The sequence below is a fragment of the Balaenoptera physalus genome, assembly GCF_965194825.1.
Source record: "Balaenoptera physalus genome assembly, chromosome: 6".
Taxonomy (NCBI): domain Eukaryota; kingdom Metazoa; phylum Chordata; class Mammalia; order Artiodactyla; family Balaenopteridae; genus Balaenoptera; species Balaenoptera physalus.
In genome coordinates, this window is record NC_138885.1 from 4315126 (window position 1) to 4334019 (window position 18894).

At 41.8% G+C, this 18894-nt stretch overlaps 1 long non-coding RNA gene across 1 annotated transcript in view; it reads right to left on the reverse strand.

Annotated features, from left to right (window-relative positions):
- LOC309662709 overlaps positions 1-18894 on the reverse strand; it is a 435223-nt gene that overhangs the window by 194128 nt on the left and 222201 nt on the right. The window lies entirely within an intron of this gene.

Here is an 18894-nt window from a genome sequence, read left to right on the forward strand (position 1 = left end):
GGGATGTTTCTATGAGATCACAGTTCCTATGAGATCCAAAAAGAGCTTTGGTTTAAAGTGGTAAGTTGAAACTGATTCTCTGAAGAAAACTCGAGGGCTTATATGGAAGTTACAAAAGTGGCCAGACTCCAAACTGGTCATTCTCAGATATGTGAGAATTTGGAGAATAATTGGAGGGACATTTCCTGCCTTAGCAGTAATCAACTGTGGGAGTTGTGACAAAGAAAATCAGACACAGACACAGGTTTATGTGGTGAAGGCAAAGTTTATTCAGGAATATGACAATAGAGGAAAATATACCCCAGCATGTAACTGGGCTTCATTCACAATTCAGCAGATACAAGCATGAATTCACAGCCAAGAAGCAGAGGGTTTGTTGGCTGGTAAATTACTAAGAGGAGATATCAATTCTGGCAGGGACTTTGGATGAACCAATCTAATAGATTTCTTGCTGAAGGCAGCGCAGCATGACCCGATACCAAGAGTGGGCAGTGAGGAATTTTGATCAGATTTTTCAGGGTGATCAGATATCAAGTGTGGGAATTTTTTCTTAACTGGTTTAGAATTCTTGTTCAAACTGCATTTTACAAGGAAGTCCAGAAATAATCCTAGGAGAAGTTCAGGAGCCTGAATAAATTTTGGTCAAACAAAAAATGTGTGCAGTTGAAGGGATTGTGTTAAGGCACTGGGTGGGCTGTGCAAACGCTGATGTCGTGAAGTGCACGGCCAACTTGGGAACAGGTGAAAGTCACTGATGCTGGGCAGGGAGGGCACAGGCAGGTCAGGTCATGTGGCACTTGGAATGAAGAGGGGATCCTTTGAAAGATGTCCATGGTGTGATTAATGTTCTCATGCTCTCTGCGATGGTTGTATGGAGATGAAGTAGTAGTGAGCAAAGGAGAAAGAAGGGAGAGCAGGGAGAGAGCCCAGCCCACATCTTGACTTGGACAAAGCAGTCTTGCTGGAGACTCACAGAGGTGGACAGACACAGGAGGTGTCATAGCATTGGCAGTTTGCAGGGGGCATGGGTGTGGGTGTTGGGAAACAAAGAGAGGAGGATGGCCATTGGAAGGTTGATTGGTCCACTGGAATCTTGTCATCTCATTATGGTGACAGGTTGCTATGAACTGAATGTTTTTCCCCATCTCCTACTCCATCTCCCACACACACGAATTCATATTCTGAAGCTTTTAGCCCCCACGTGATGGGGTTTGGAGTTACCTTAGGAGGTAACTAGATTTGGATGAGTCAAGGTGGAGCCCCACGGTAGGTTTAGTGCCCTTAGAAGGAAATGAAGATATTTGTTTTTCTCTTTCTGACTTACTTCACTCTGTATGACAGTCTCTCGGTCCATCCACATCTCTACGAATGACCCAATTTCATATATTAATGCATATATGTGGATCTAGAAAAATGGTACAGATGAACCAGTTTGCAAGGCAGAAATAGAGACAACTGTGTAGAGAACAAACATATGGACACCAAGGGGGTAAAGTGGGGTGTGGGGTTGGGATGAATTGAGATATTGAGGGATTGACATATATACACCAATATGTATAAAATAGATAACTAATAAGAACCTGCTGTATAGCACAGGGAACTCCACTTCGCTGTACGGTAAAAACTAACACAACATTGTAAAATGACTCTACCTCAATTTAAAAAAAAAAAAAAAAAGGAGAGGGTCATCCACGTTTAAAAGAAAATGGAGGAAATGAAGAGACCTGAACTCCCCCTCCCCCCACCATGTGAGGAAACTAGGAAGCTGGGTCCCTCAACAGGACCACGCTCCCTCTCTGATCTCGGGCCTCCAGCCTCCACAACTGTAAGATAAATATTTTCTTTGTTTAAGCCTCTCAGTCCACAGTATTCTGTTATAGTAGTCTGAATCAACTAAGACACATATGAATGGGATAGAAAGAGTGAACAGGAAGGTACAAGGTCTTTGTGGACCCATGATTTTTTTTTTCTTAGACAAATCACACAAAACACAGTAAGAAGGTGGTGCTGTCCATAGTAGATTAAAGTAAAATACAGGTCCCATGATTGACTTTATAATGTAATCAATTCTTAAATAAAATTCCCTATGAAGATAACAATCATTCTTTCATTCATTATTTCAGGTCATGTCTTAATGAGGTTCATTATATTCCCAGGGTTCCACTAGGCCTAGATGGAGTTTAAGAAGTGAAAGTTACATGGATCCAATCCTCATGGAATTGAAACCCACCTCACAGGGTTAACAGAAACTGGTAACTAATAGAAATTCTTGAGTTCGTCTCACAGAACAGCAGACGCGGGAACAGCTTAAAACCCTCCTCTTGTAACATGCCTTCACCTGTCAAGCTCGCCTTCATTGTTCCTGCAAATTGCATACTCTGAAAGTGTCCCATAGTTTAGACAATATGTTACAAGACTCCTTTAACCTCCCCTTATGGATAACACCTCTGACATATGGGTTACTATAGTAATGGTTGTTTAAGTTGTTTTTTCAGGTCATGGCTCGAGTCTTGCCCAGTTCAAACCAGTGAAGACCATCAACCATTCAATGGGCCTGCATAAGTGCACAGTGGATGATCATTTGACGTGAGGGGGCCAAAACCAACATCCTCAGATCATGCTAAAGCCACCATCTTCTGAATATGCATTTCATGAAGTAGCATGTAACTCAGAGAAGCCTGCACAGAGCGGCAATTACCTCACCTTTTTCCTGCCTTCAATCACCTTTCCCTGCACCTCCAACCTCCTTATACTCTTCACCCATAAATATCCCTGCTCCCTTCCCTTTGAAGTGATAGATTGCAGACTTGTCCTCCTGTATCCTACCTTGATTCCCTTGTAAATAAACTCTTTCTCTCCTGCAAACCTTGGAATCTTGGCATTTGCCTTGCTGACAGTTGGGCAAAAGAACCTGGATTGGTAAGAAAATTATGTAATTCATATTTGTGAGCATCTTAGATCAACATGCTGAGATGTCCAGAAGGTGACCATTAAGATGAAAGCAACAGTGATCATAAAGTTCTGTGAATTTCCTTTATATTTCCACCACACTTTCTGTATTTTATTGAACATTTTCTATTATCAGATCTGTTTACATGACCAGTGATGAAAATAAAGGCATCATCATTTTGGAAAATCAAGAGCCAGCATACAGTGAATTGGAGATAAAGAGACAGAGTTTAAGAAGTTTCCATTGAAGAAAGAAGAAGAGCAGTTGAGTTTTTTAGATTCCACGTGTATTTAACTTAGCATCATGCCCTCAAAGCCTTTTTGTGGAATATGGTAGAAATTTTTTTCTTTGTATGATATATATACACACACTTCTATATATATATATATACATATTTCTATATAGATATATCACATTTTCTCCATCATCCATTGAGGGACACTTAGGTTGTTTCCATATTGCAAATAATGCTGCAGTGAACTTGGGGCTGCACATATCCTTTTGAGAACATGTGTTCATTTCCTTCAATATATACCTAGAATTGGAATTGCTGGATCTTATGGTAGTTCTATTTTTAATATTTGGAGGAACCTCTGTACTCTTCTACACAGTGGCTGCACTAACTTACATTCCTACCAGCAGTGTCCTAGGTCTCCCTTTTCTCCACACCCTTCCCAACACTTGTTATCTCTTGTCCTTTTGAAGACAGTCATTCTAAAAGGTGTGAAGTGATATCTCCTTGTGGGTTTGATTTGCATTTCCCTGATTAGTGATGCTGAGCATCTTTTCAGTACCTGTTGGCCACTGCATGACTGTTTTGGCAGAAAGATATTTAGTATGAATTGTGAGGTCAGAAACATACAATCCCCTGCAAATAGACAGAATGTAGAGGATGCAGGTAAAACTGAAGTATGTTTTCTGTAGGAGAAGGCAAACCAGGCACTGGACTTGGGGTCTGGGGTGGGGGAGTAACTTCCCTTGAAGGGCTCTCCGTTGTGGGGCCCAAGAGATTTGGTGCCATCCCCTGGCTCTGATGTTGGACCACACACCCTGCCAGCAGTGCCTGAATGGGTCATTGGAACTGCTCTTCCATTATTGGGCTTTACTCTTAGAACACACACTGCCACCTGAAGCATCACCAAAAAACCCCTACAAAGACAAACAAAAAAGTCATCAAAAGTCACAGGGATCTTGGGAAGTAAATGATGTCCCCTGAACTTCTGAACAGAAGCAGAAGTCCTCATCTCTTTAACTGTAATTTCCTCCCCAGCAGCTCTGGTTCTCACTGTGCACAGTCACTAAAGCCACCTCCAAACTCTTCCCACCTATGTTCTCAGGACACAGTTCTTCAGACCTTGGAAAAGTAAAAACTTGGAGAGGCCTGGGATGCTGCAAGGTTGTCCTCAGGGCTGAGTCACCCCAAACTCCCATCTCCCACTCCTGTTAGTGACACTGACCCCCTGTGTAGTTCTGATGCCACATCTCTCTCCAGGAACCCCTCACACCCGGCCTCCGCAAACAAAAGAGAGGAGCCTGCAGGAAGGAGTGACTCAGAGACCAGGCCCCAGGATGTTCAGCATCCTCTCCTGCACAGACATTGTCAAAATTCTCATGGGAGTTTCTGGAGTTGAGCTGCAGGCCCACCCTAAGGCCAACTGCTCTCTGGTTCCAGCTCCATTTCCATAACCCAACGAGCAGGACCATCCCAGAGTGGATTCAATTAGACTTTCCTCCTTAAATCTAACACTCTTGGTCTTCTCTTAAGCTTTCCCTCTTCCAAGACCTTTTTCAAATCCAGTATCCAGTCCTCTCACGTGACCTTCTCCAGGCGAGGCCTCACCCCTTGCCCAGCTGTCTTGAGGATTTTGCATCTCTAGCCGCCAGGTAGCACTGTGGGCCTAATATTGGCTGCTGTGCAGGGTCCAAGAGGAAGAGGAGAGAACCTGCACGGCCTTGAATTTGAGGGAAACCAGGGAAAGGAGGCTGGGGAGGAGGGGCGAGACCATCCAGGCAGAGGCTTAAAAGGGCACTATTGAAAGTTTGTGAGTAGGATAGTGACGTGAACTGATGCATATTTCCCAGTCCCCCTGGTTGCTGTTGGACCATTTTGTGAGGGTTAACAAGGAAGCAGGACTTCAACAGTAGACCCTTTGCTACTCCTGGCAGGGGATCCTGGCTTGTACTTGAATGGCCCTGAGGACAGCTTTGGGGATGTCCTGGAGGCAGAATCAGTGGCACTTTGCTCTTACAGTGAAGTTGAGGCATAAGGATGAGGCAGGTTTTGATGAACCTCCTAGAACTTGATCGTGACTTCCTAAGGTTGGGAGGGATGGGAAAGGAACAGGTATGGAAAAAGAAAGTAAGGAGTCTGTTGGGCCATGTTAGATTTGAGATGATTACATCAATGAGTGAAAAGAAATATCAAGTACAGAATAGCACATGCAACATAATTCTATTCATATAAAATCATATATATATACTAACTCAAGAGCGAATGGCAAATACCTCCCATGGAATTTATATTTTATACCTGGTGTGGCAGGGTTGTGGGGTGCAAGGGCAATTCCAGCCCCAGCAAAATATCAAAGCCAGGGCCACTGAGCAAGTTAGGTCTCAAGTCCAGAACAACAAAGGCATGCATTTTCTATTCTGATATCAACAGGGTCATTGTGAGTCAGATTAGAGTGCCATGCTGAACAGTTTTCTCATAACAGAGTCTACAGGGTGGCCAAATATATCCCACACACAGCTTTCAGGACAATGTTGCAACAAATAAAATTTGTGGCCAGAGGATAAAAATCATGGGGCTTCCCTGGTGGCGCAGGGGTTGAGAATCTGCCTGCCAATGCAGGGGACACAGGTTCGAGCCCTGGTCTGGGAAGATCCCACATGCCGCGGAGCGACTGGGCCCGTGAGCCACAATTACTGAGCCTGCGCGTCTGGAGGCTGTGCTCCGCAACAGGAGAGGCCGCGATAGTGAGAGGCCCGTGCACCGCGATAAAGAGTGGCCCCCGCTTGCCACAACTGGAGAAAGCCCTGGCACAGAAACGAAGACCCAACACAGCCATAAATAAATAAATTTAAAAAAAATCATGTTTTATATCACAATTTACTCTTCAATGTCCCTTGGAGGAAAATATTAAAAGAAAAATGTAGCAACACAGAACCCACATCCCTAAAGAGCATCACTGGGCATGAACTCAGAGGCAGCTTTCATGACATGGGGTTCCGTGTTCTCCAGGTCTTCCTGGTCCCCACCTGCAATCCTTCACTCACTCCCACCTGGGATGTGGGGTTCTTATCTCATGTAGGAAGATGCCAGACAATTTGACCTGAGGCTGGGGATTTTTACTGGGGAGAAAAGGAGACTGTTCTCCCACAGCTGCAGTGGGCAATGGGTGGGAAGACCCCCAGGTGGGAGTTGGGGGCTTTGTTCAGAAACTACATGCAGCCAAGCTTCTTCTCCAGTGGCTGTGGGAGTGCAAGTCCAGGATAACCCAAACCCAGCATAAAAGTCCGATTCAGGAGTAAACCAGGGTACCTACAGCATCACAGAAACCTCAGAAACAATTTATTTCTCAAAGAATCCAAGGTCCAGGGCATGAAGTGAGCTGCCAGAATGGTAAGTTCTGGCCAGAACTGGGACCTTGGAGTGAGCCCCAAAGTGTTTGTAGGTCAATGGGGCTTAGCCTTCCAATTCAGGCATGACATCTCTGAGCGTCCATACACCTACAATCACCAACAGGCACCAGATGGTTTCCAAGAAAAAACAGAAAATCACTGGGTGGGGAAATCTGGTTTTGATTTACTTTCACATCTGATCCTGGAGATAATGTCAATCAGAGAAACCCTGACTGAAACTACAGCCAACTGTAAATAATTGTCAAATTGGCCACAAGAGAACAGGCTTGTCCCAGCCAATAGGCTGAACTCCAGGCAGGGGAACCCAGGGTTTGCTCCTAAGTTGCTGGCTTCCACAGTCAAAGCATCACATCTTGGCAGAGGGAAGAGTTGGCATGTGAGACTCTGCCTCAGGTCTGGGTCATCAGTTGTGGCCTTGGCTGTTTTCTTGATTATGCCTGTAGTCTTTGAATATGAAACAACAGCCCTGTCATTTATTGAGGATTTATTCTGTGTTAACCTCTGGGCTCAGTGTTTTTATCTGATTTAGAGATTATATGGTACCCTGCCAATAGAAGAATAGATAGATTCAGAAGGGGCAGTAACTTCTTCCAAGGCACACAGCCTGTAAGTAGTGGAACTGGAAATTCTGTTCATCAGTGTTCTTGAATACTGCATTATGCTGTCCCAGCACCTGGTAGTGCCCCGTCCATTTTAAGCTTTGTAATAAAATACTGGAGTCGTAGGCTCCTCTCTTATAGGAGGAAGCATGAAAGAGTATGAGGTTCAGAGGTTTACCATGTTGTTTTCATTACAGAATCTATTATTCTGAAGAAATTGCCTAGATAAAATAAAAGTGGAGTAGTCCCACCTACTGCAGTGGTTCCCAATGTGGGGTCCCCAGACAAGCAACACAGCATCACCTGAGAAATTTTTAGAAACATGATTTCTCAGACCCACTTAGGGCTACTGATTCAGAAACTCAGAGGTTGGGACCAACATCGGTGTTTAATAAGCACCTCTCCAAATCCCAACCACATCTGCCAGGGATGTTGAGCGTCCACACCTCTGAGAGTCCAGGTGAAGCAGGGATGTGGGAAAAAGACCACACTGGCTGGATTCCTCCTGCTTTCCACTCCTTTACAAAAGCTAGGGAACTCCTCCACCAACTGGGCCACTGCTATTGGTTTTGCAGCCCAATTGTTAATCTGGTAGCAATGTTTTCCTCTGACTTTTGAATGCTTAGTATTCCAGCTCAAGTACTTCTAGTCACTGCAGTGTTAACAGCCACTTTTTAGACTCTGTGTGTCTGTGTCTGTGTGTGTGTGCACGTGCACACACATGCATGCAGGAGGTCATGGAGCCCTAGGCAGCCATAGGCACTCAGTCCCACCTCCACCCCGAGCCAGTGTCCCTCCACATTTTCAACTGCCCGGAAAGGACTAGATGGATTGAGGTTTAAGTGATGGAACATGTACTGAGTGCAGAGAACTACAGATGAATAATGTCCCCCCTGCAAAAAGAAAATGTCCACATTCTCATCCCTGGAACATGTTAATATGTTCATTTATATTCAAGAGGAATTTTGCAGTTGTGATGACAGATTTTTTTAAATTTTATTTATTTTTTTGGCCTCGCCACATGGCATGCCGGATCTTAGTTCCAAGACCAGGGACTGAACCCATGCCCCCTGAAGTGGAAGCGCAGAGTCTTAACCATTGGACCACCAGGGAAGCCCCCTGTGATGAAGGATTTTGAGATGGGGGATGATGCTGGATTATCCAGTGGGCCTGATATAATCACAGGGTCCTTAGAGCGGGAGACAGAAAGGAAAGAAGACGCTACACTGCTGGTTCTGGAAATGGAAGAAGGGGCCAGGAGCCAAGGAATATAGGTGCCCCCTGGGAGCTGGAAAAGGCAAATAAACAATGCATTCTTAGAGCCTCCAGACGGAACACAGCCCCAAGGACCCAGTGTGTACTTCTCATCCTGAGAGCTGTGAGGGAATAAACTTGTGTTGCTTTAAGACACTGAGTTTGTGGTAATTGTTACAGCCAAAATAGGACTTAATATACCATCTTTCTGGGTCTTTAACAAGGCAAAGTTCCTTCCCAACTCAGAGCCTCACACATGCCATTCCTGCAGTCCGAGCCACTCTGTCCTCCCTCCCCACCTGACCCTGCACCTGGCTCATCCCTCTCAGCATTTTAGTCTCAGCCTAAATATCCCCTCCTCATGGAAACTTACCCTGACTAACTCATGTCTTCATGGCCCCCATTACTGCTTTCACACACCCCTTTACTTCAGCATACATCCAGGGATCTCCCTTATGACGCATTGGCCCCCAAAGTCCCCACTTCTCTAAGCCTGTCCCTCAACACCATGCTGTACTGTAAGTATTCATTTAACATTGCTTTCCTGCTACACTAAAGGCTCTGAGACCAGAGGCTGGATTGACCATGGCTCAGAAGATGTTTGTGAGATGATTGAATGGTGCAGGAGGTGTGAGGAGGCCAGGTGGCTCCACCTCAGCTGTCACTTGTGTCTTCTACCATAACCTTGCTCTGTTCCCCATTCCTCCTGTCACTCATTCATTCAACAAACATTACTCCTGGAAGAAATGTCCCAAGCTGTGAGACTCTGGAGTCATGTTACCTCTCTGGGCCTCAGTTTCCCCTTGTTTGAAATGAGGGAGTGGAACTTAAGGGTCCTTGCAGTTTCTCCTGAAATTCAAGTCTTCTGCACATACATGACACCTTATTAAAAGAGCTTTATTTGGGGGCTGAAAAAAGCAAGGAATCTATGGGTTTGGAGGAGGAGTGGGAACCATAAAACACAGACCATAATTCCAAAAGCCCCTCAGATGGGTCAGATTTAAAATTCTGGGTATGTCTGCAGCTGCCTGCTGTCTGGCAGGTCTGACGGTGCAGTGGGTCTCCAGGTGACTCCACCTGTGCTGTGATGGGGTGGCAGTTTTCAGAAGTGTGGAACAAGATGCAAGCAAGGGGGAGGCTGACCCGCCGCGACATAGCACCTGATGGTTGTCTAGGGTTGGAGGAAGTGTAAATGCTCTCCCTCTGAGTGACCTCAGGTGATGGGAGCCATCTTTGCTTCAACTGGTAATGGAGTCCGGAGTTTGTAGGGGGAGCTGCAAGACAAACCAGTCTCTGGGTGAACAGGGCTTAGAGGAGGAGGCCAGCATCAAAGGGACAGGAGAATGGATGGTTGGACCCTGGAGGTTCTCCCAGGCTGCTGTACCAGGGACCTGGGCTGGCAGTGCACCAGAGGGGAGAGAGAGGTTTGCAGGAGAGTGATGGTTCAGCCAACCCCTGAGAGCCTCAGGGTGTGACTCCCTCCCTGTGTAATCAGGAGGGACCAGGAATTGCCAGAGGCCTTGAAAAAGTTAGTCCCATGACTTGATTGAGTGTGACCCCATCAGCTCCTGGATAATAACTGTCCCACCCCAGTAAGGAAGGGAGCAGCATGAGCTTGTGAGAGTGATCTGCAGGAAAAACTCTTGCAAAAGAAATGCATTGTGACAAACAGCTCACTCTCTGCCCTATGTCTCTTTGCCTCGAAGGGTACAATGCAAAAAGATAAGTGCAAACGATGGGGGTAGCTTGAAATGTAAATCAGATCAAGGCACCCTCCTGGTAACTCTGTTCAAAGTCTTGTTACGGTGGGAAAGACAAAATCCACACTCCTTATTGTGGCCTATGAGCCCCTAAGTGGACTTCCTCTAACCATGCCTTGCAGCTTTTTCATTTGCTATGGCCTCGGAATACTCTTCCCCCCCAGTTCCTGCATGGCTCCCTCCTTCTCAACTCAGCTATCTCTCCCAGAAAGACTGTTCCTTGTCATCCTACCCAAATGAGAATCAACATACCCACCTCACTTTCTCCCTGTTACCCATTTTCTTTTCTTTGTACCACATATCCCAGTCCAATGTGATCTTATTTACCAGATCTTAGGTTACCTTAATTGTTAATGGCGTCTTCTTTTTCTTCCTGCTGGATGAACATTGAATAACTGTCACCCACCAGGTATTGTCCTGCCACATGGGATATACCTGTGTACAAAAGAGACCAAAAACTTCCTGACCCTGTGGGGACAACTGTCCTAGCAGATTCCTCGCCAGTTGCTGCAACTGGAGCCATCCCAAGTCTGAGATACCTTCTCAAGCTTTGGGATTGGACATTGAGTACCAGAGGTGTCTCCTCTACCAGACACTTATGTGACATGGTATACATGGCAATCATTCTGACTTGCAGTCGTTGGTTGCATTTCACCCTAATCACAAATCCTGTGTAAATTTGGTCCCAGGAATTGACTTTTCTTTTCTTCCTTGATGACACCTGATTTCATGAAGGCATTTGTTTTCTCAAACCTAGATAACTAGAAAGGAATCTGATCAGCTTCATCTTGATTGTCTTAAGTACAGTTAATCTTCAGATCCAGGGTCAGTTTGTTCCCATTTCTTTGAGGTCAGTTCTCAGAACTGTGGCAGTGTATGTCATGGCTACAGCCTGGTCATCATGTAGTTAACTTCTTCTATCTGGTGGGGGTTTCAGTTTCTACAAAACAGCTCAAAGCATATGGCTCAGAATATTATCTATAGCCTTTGAAGAGGAACTAGATGTCCTTGACTCTGCTTAATGACTAAACTATTATTTTTGTCCTGTTTGATTGTTTTTCCTTTGTTTTTGAGTTTTCTCACTTCTTTGATTAAATTTATTCTTTGACTAAAGTTTTTCTATAGACAAAAGTCAGGCTGAGGACATCGGGGGTGGGGGGGCGGGAAGGACCATAGAGTCCTGCTCTGTTTCAGTAGTAGGTGAGAGAGGCAAGTACTTCTGAGAGTCAGGAGAGTGGAAGCAGACAAGCAAAGAGAAAAGTTAGAAAGATTCTCTAAGAATGATACAAACCTATCTGATGTTTGAGCATGTATAATACAATATGGGAAAAAGGTTTTGATGAAACATTTTCAGGTGATGTGTATGTCATTCATAAACACTATGATGAAGCCTGTGGCACCCCAAAGAGGAACTCTTGCAGGAATCTCTTTGAAGGAATGAGTCAGTGCTGCTGTCCGTGCACCAGTCTGTGAACCCAGAACTCAGTCCAGGAATCATCACTGGACTGATGGACAGGGTCAACCACTTCCAAGATGAGTGTAGCCCATTGGTGGAACCATACTTCCATGTCCGTCAATAGTGGTTCTGCATTGATAATCTTTCCTTCTTTATTGATCTTCAGTTTAGAAGAGGAGAGCAGCCTGTGAATAGGCATAGGCATATCACTATGGCAATATGGACAAATCCCCATGAAAGGTAATGAAATGATAATGAGATTCAAATCTACAATACATTTATTCTATAGTGAGAAAAAATAAATTCTTTGAAAAAGCGTTGCTTGAAACCTAGAATCAATCATTCTTAGATTGACTCAATGAGTCACAGAAAACTACAAATTAATTCAGGATGTTCGAATTTCAAATTAAGTGCAGTTAATAATTATGATTGGTGCTTTACTTTGTAAAATTTTTCCTTTAAAAACTTCTTAGTAATTAAATTTGTTACAATGAGCACTATAATTGATAACAATCATAAAAATACATGAATAAAATAAAATAAGTGTAAAAAGCAATTTTTTTATGAACAACAAAATAATGCAAGTTGATGAAGGAGTACATAGATCCAAACCTGGAGGGCAACTAGAAGGCAGAGGAAAACTACACATCATATGCAACCAGGAGAAAAAGACAGAAAATTGCTAATGAGAAATCTCTTCTAAGAAGGCACATTTAGATTTTCTTCTTAAGTGTAAATTTTCTCAACTAGCATCTCATAATAACCCTGGCAAGGTAATCACCATTTAATTAGATCTAAGAATGGTCCCCTTCTTCTTTGACCCAAGAAAAAGCAGTGAAAGTAAGTTATATTACTAAGAACGTGCAGCAATGCAAAGATCACCATTTTTCAGCAGGAAAAGTAAACAGAGAGAAGTAGCCATAATCTCCCTCCCCTTATTAATCTCCGAATTTTAGGAAGTTTGTTCTCTGTGGTTATTGTTTCTACTGCAGGTTTGCTGATAGGGCTTGAGTCTGATATTTTTCCAGCCAGAACTGTCCATGAAGTCTAAGCCTGCTTTTTTTGTTCTTCCAGGAAGATTCTAATTAGACCCTCTTCTGTCAAAGACGATTTTATATTTAATATTGATTTTTACTGGACTCGTTTCCACAGTGTAAAGTTCCTAACATAATAAAATAACCAACTACAAACACAGGCTGTTTGACAATGTGATAAGTTAGAGATGTAGACATGACCATCAGGATGCATCTTTGAATTCTGAAAGATCTAACTAGTTTGCTGTAGGAGGAGCCAAGCCCTTCACTTCTATACAAACATTACTGGGAGCAGGATGTAGTGGGTTCCTGGAACTGAGGTCCAGCCTTGTGTAAGGATTCCTGGATAAGAAAGATAGCACACTGATTGAATCCGAAGATATATTTCTTATGTGTGAAAAAGGCTATTCCTTACAGTCTTTGAACCACCCTTCCAATGTTTTGTCCTTACACAGAGAAACTTCTGGGCAGAGTTGGTGTGTTCCTAGATGTTGAAAGTAGAGGTGTCGGTTTCCTGAATGCTTCCAAGAATTCCCTCATACTCAGAGGAGTCCTTCAGTTTCCCTGTCAGACCGTTTTTTTTTTTTTTTTTTTTGGCTGCGTTGGGTCTTCATTGTTGCATTTTTCTAGTTGCTGCAAGCGGGGTCTACTCCTCGTTGTGGTGCACGGACATTTCACTGCGGAAGCTTCTCTTGTTGCAGAACATGGGTTCTAGGTGCGCGGGCTTCAGTAATTGAGGTGCGTGGGCTCAGTAGTTGTGGCTCGCGGTCTCTAGAGCACAGGCTCAGTAGTTGTGGCACACGGGCTGTATTGCTCCGCGGCATGTGGGATCTTCCCGGACCAGGGCTTGAACCCATGTCCCCCGCATTGGCAGGAGGATTCTTAACCATTGCGCCACCAAGGAAGTCCCAGACCTTTCTTTTATACTGGACACAAATGATGAGGGATTAATCAGGAACCTGACTGGTTGCCTGGGAACTCCATATCTAAGGTTGTCGTTCTTAGCTGAAGCAAATAAGTAATATTTTATTATCTTTTAAGAAAAGATAATTGGGCTCTGCTCTGGTCACAGGACATGATAGCGCCCTCTCCTGGTCTCCCCAAAATATGTCATTTAGTTTTTTTCTTTTTTTTATTAGACTTCATTCCAAACTATAAACTGAGTTTTTAAGAAACGTTCTAAAATTTCCTAAACTCTTCCAAGGTAATAAGCTTTGAACCCCAATATAGCCTATTAACTTGCAATGCTCAACTCTAAAGAGTTTGTGGTAAAATGGGAAGATATTAAGTGAAATAAAATTTGGGAATCAAAAGAAAAATCTCTTAAATCTTTCCATTAAAGAGCTGTAACTTCCTGGACAACCTGCCTTGGTTGGTATTAGGAATGGGACAAGCAGGAAGCTGATCAGACAGTGGGATTGCTGGAGGAAGAAAGGAGAGGGTCCAGCATGGTTCAAATCTCATGAGTCTCATGTGCATACAAATTCCTCTCATATATATATGAATGTATATGTATATATCTTTCATATATATATATATTTCCATATATATATTACACCTATTTTTCTCTGTATGCCAAAGGTTTGTGTTTTTACAAGAAAATTCATAAAGAAGAAGAAAATATGGGGAGTGACTATCCTGATATTTCCAGAAGCATTGTTAGCCAATGGCCTATATGATTTATGGTCAAACTTATCCTAATAGTGTTGGTAAATCTATCAGGTTTGTATCAGTCAGGATTCCACTAGAGAAGCAGAAAAAGTAAGGGAGAGAGAGAGAGAGAGAGGGAGAAAGATTTCACATTTATAAGGGATTGCTTCATGTGATGGTTATGGAAGCTGGCTAAGCAAGTCTGAGAACAGTAGGGCGGTTACTTGGGAATGGAAAACACAAGCAGGCTGGAACCTAACTTGTTCAGGACAAAGTTTTGGCCCACAGGCAGTTGGGGCAAAGGGAGTAATGTAGATCCACATGCTGTTTGGGATTTTATTCAGGGAGTCTTGAAACATTCCTCTTAAGGCCTCCTGTTGATTAAATCAGGTGCACCTGGATAGTCTCCCTAGTTTAGGGTCAGTATCAGGGAATTTACATCCACAAACTCCCTTCACAGCAGCACCTAGTTTGGTATTTTCTTGAATAACTGCAGGAGATGTGAGTGTGCTACTAAGTGGCTGCTGTGCTCCCTTAAATCCCTGTAGTTCAGCCTAGCCAGGTTGACACACTAGAAATCCATTACAAGGCCACATGACATTTAGCATAAAAAATATAAAAATTATCTTATTTTAGGCTTACTACACAGGATTGCCTACCCAGAGAGTGAAATGTATATACACTCTGTTTCTCAATAAATGCATCATTTTGGTAAACATTTCTTATTTCAATGCTAATAAATGGTAATGCTAATAATGATAATAACTGAAATCTTGTTATCTTAAATCATCTTATGTGAGCTTGACTTATATCAGTGACTTTTAATCTTTAATTTTATACTCTTCAGTGTATGAATTGTTTACTGGTGATCGTTGTTGTCAATTAGATGCATTGGTCTCAGAATGTTAGTAAATCACTTAGCTAACACACACAGACACACACACACAAAACATATCACAGCCTAAATCATTATTATAAAATATCTTCTTTTCTTTATTTTTATTTCTGAGATACACATTTAAAAGTAATAACTAGAATAATGACTTATAACATTATACCAGAACATATAAGATTTTTAGAAATTTCATGTAATGTCTGAAACATTTATATTAATGTATTTCCATACAAATAACCCAATGAAAGTTTAGTATTAGTTGTTTTGTTTGTTTGTTTGCTTTTTTATACTGCAGGTTCTTATTAGTCATCAATTTTATACACATCAGTGTATACATGTCAATCCCAATTGCCCAATTCAGCACACCACCATCCCCACCCCACCGTGGTTTTCCCCCCTTGGTGTCCATACGTTTGTTCTCTACATCTGTGTCTCAACTTCTGCCCTACAAACCGGTTCATCTGTACCATTTCTCTAGGTTCCACATACATGCATTAATATACAATATTTGTTTTTCTCTTTCTGACTTACTTCACTCTGTATGACAGTCTCTAGATCCATCCACGTCTCAACAAATGACTCAATTTCGTTCCTATTTATGGCTGAGTAATATTCCATTGTATATGTGTATCACATCTTCTTTATCCATTCGTCTGTCAATGGGCATTTAGGTTGCTTCCATGACCTGGCTATTGTAAATAGTGCTGCAATGAACATTGGGGTGCATGTGTCTTTTTGAATTATGGTTTTCTCTGGGTATATGCCCAGTAGTGGGATTGCTGGGTCATATGGTAACTCTAATTTTAGTTTTTTAAAGAACCTCCATACTGTTCTCCATAGTGACTGTATCAATTTACATTCCCACCAACAGTGCAAGAGGGTTCCATTTTCTCCACACCCTCACCAGCATTTGTTGTTTGTAGATTTTCTGTTTATGCCCATTGTAACTGGTGTGAGGTGTTACCTCATTGTAGTTTTGATTTGCATTTCTCTAATAATTAGTGATGTTGAGCAGCTTTTCATGTGCTTCTTGGCCATCTGTATGTCTTCTTTTGAGAAATGCTTATTTAGGTCTTCTGCCCATTTTTGGATTGGGTTGTTTGTTTCTTTAATATTGAGCTGCCTGAGCTGTTTATATATTTTGGAGATTAATCCTTTGTCCATTGATTCATTTGCAAATATATTCTCCCATTCTGAGGGTTGTCTTTTCATCTTGTTTATGGTTTCCTTTGTTGTGCAAAAGCTTTGAAGTTTCATTAGATTCCATTTGTTTATTTTTGTTTTTATTTCCATTACTCTAGGAGGTGGATCAAAAAAGATCTTGCTGTGATTTATGTCAAAGAGTTTTCTTCCTATGTTTTCCTCTAAGAGTTTTATAGTGTCCGGTCTTACATTTAGGTCTCAAATCCATTTTGAGTTTATTTTTGTGTATGGTGTTAGAGAGTGTTCTAATTTCATTCTTTTACATGTAGCTGTCCAGTTTTCCCAGCTCCACTTATTGAAGAGACTGTCTTTTCTCCATTGTATATCTTTGCCTCCTTTGTCATAGATTAGTTGACCATAGGTACATGGGTTTATATCTGGGCTTTCTATCTTGTTCCATTGATCTATGTTTCTGTTTTTTGTCCCAATACCATATTGTCTTGATTACTGTAGCTTTGTAGTATAGTCTGAAGTCCAGGAGTCTGATTGCTCCAGCTCCGTTTTTTCCCCTCAAGACTGCTTTTGCTATTTGGAGTCTTTTGTGTATCCATACAAATTTTAAGATGATTTGTTCTAGTTCCATAAAAAATGCCATTGGTTATTTGATAGGGATTGCATTGAATCTGTAGATTGCTTTGAGTAGTATAGTTATTTTCACAATATTGATTCTTCTAATACAAGAAAATGGTATATCTCTCCATCTGTTGGTATCGTCTTTAATTTCTTTCATCAGTGTCTTATACTTTTCTGCATATGGGTGTTTTGTCTCCCTAGGTAGGTTTATTCCTAGGTATTTTATTCTTTTTGTTGCAATGGTAAATGGGAGTGTTTCCATAATTTCTCTTTCAGATTTTTCATCATTAGTGTGTAGGAATGAAAGAGATTTCTGTACATTAATTTTGTATCCTGCAACTTTACCAAATTCATTGATTAGCTCTAGTAGTTTTCTGGTGGCATCTTTAGGATTCTCTATGTATAGTACCTTGTCATCTGCAAACAGTGACAGTTTTACTTCTTCTTTTCCAATTTGTATTCCTTTTATTTCTTTTTCTTCTCTGATTGCCATGGCTAAGACTTCCAAAACTATGTTGAATAATAGTGGTGAAGGTGGATATCCTCGTCTCATTCCTGATCTTAGAGGAAATGCTTTCAGTTTTTCACCATTGAGAATGATGTTTGCTGTGAGTTTGTCATATATGGCCTTTATTAGGTTGAGGTAGGTTCCCTCTGTGCCCACTTTCTGGAGAGTTTTTTTCATAAATGGGTGTTGAATTTTGTCAAAAGTTTTTCCTGCATCTATTGAGATGATCTCATGGTTTTTATTCTTCAATTTGTTAATATGGTGTATCACATTGATTGATTTGCATATAGTGAAGAATCCTTGCATCCCTGGGATAAATCCCACTTCATTGTGATGTATGATCCTTTTAATGTGTTCCTGGATTCTATTTGCTAGTATTTTGTTGAGGATTTTTGCATCTATATTCATCAGTGATATTGGTCTGTAATTTTCTTTTTTTTGTACTATCTTTGTCTGGTTCTGGTATCAGGGTGATGGTGGCCTCATAGAATGAGTTTGGGAGTGTTCCTTCCTCTGCAATTTTTTGGAAGAGTTTGAGAAGGATGGGTGTTAGCTCTTCTCTAAATGTTTGATAGAATTCACCTGTGAAGCCATCTTGTCCTGGACTTTCGTTTGTTGGAAGATTTTTAATCACAGTTTCTATTTCATTACTTGTGATTGGTCTGTTCATATTTTCTATTTCTTCCTGGTTCAGTCTTGGAAGGTTATACTTTTCTATGAATTTGTCCATTTCTTCCTGGTTGTCCATTTTATTGGCATAGAGTTGCTTGTAGTAGTCTCTTAGGATGCTTTGTATTTCTGCAGTGTCTGTTGTAATGTCTCCTTTTTCACTTCTGATTTTATTGATTTGAGTCCTCTACCTCTTTTTCTTGATGAGTCTGGCTAATGGTTTATCAATTTTGTTTATCTTCTCAAAGAACCAGCTTTTAGTTTTATTGATCTTTGTTATTGTTTTCTTTGTTTCTATTTCATTTATTTCTGCTCTGATCTTGATGATTTCTTTCCGTCTTCTAACTTTTGGTTTTGTTTGTTTTTCTTTCTCTAGTTCCTTTAGGTGCAGGGTTAGATTGTTTACTTGAGATTTTTCTTGTTTCTTGAGGTAGGCTTGTATAGCTATAGACTTCCCTCTTAGAACTGCTTTTGCTGCATCCCATAGGTTTTGGATCATCGTGTTTTCATTGTCATTTGTCTCTAGGTATTTTTTTATTTCCTCTTGGATTTCTTCAGTTATCTCTTCGTTATTTTGTAACGTATCATTTAACCTCCATGTGTTTGTGTTTTTATCGTTTTTTTCCCTGTAATTCATTTCTAATCTCATAGCGTTGTGGTCAGAAAAGACGCTTGATATGATTTCCATTTTCTTAAATTTA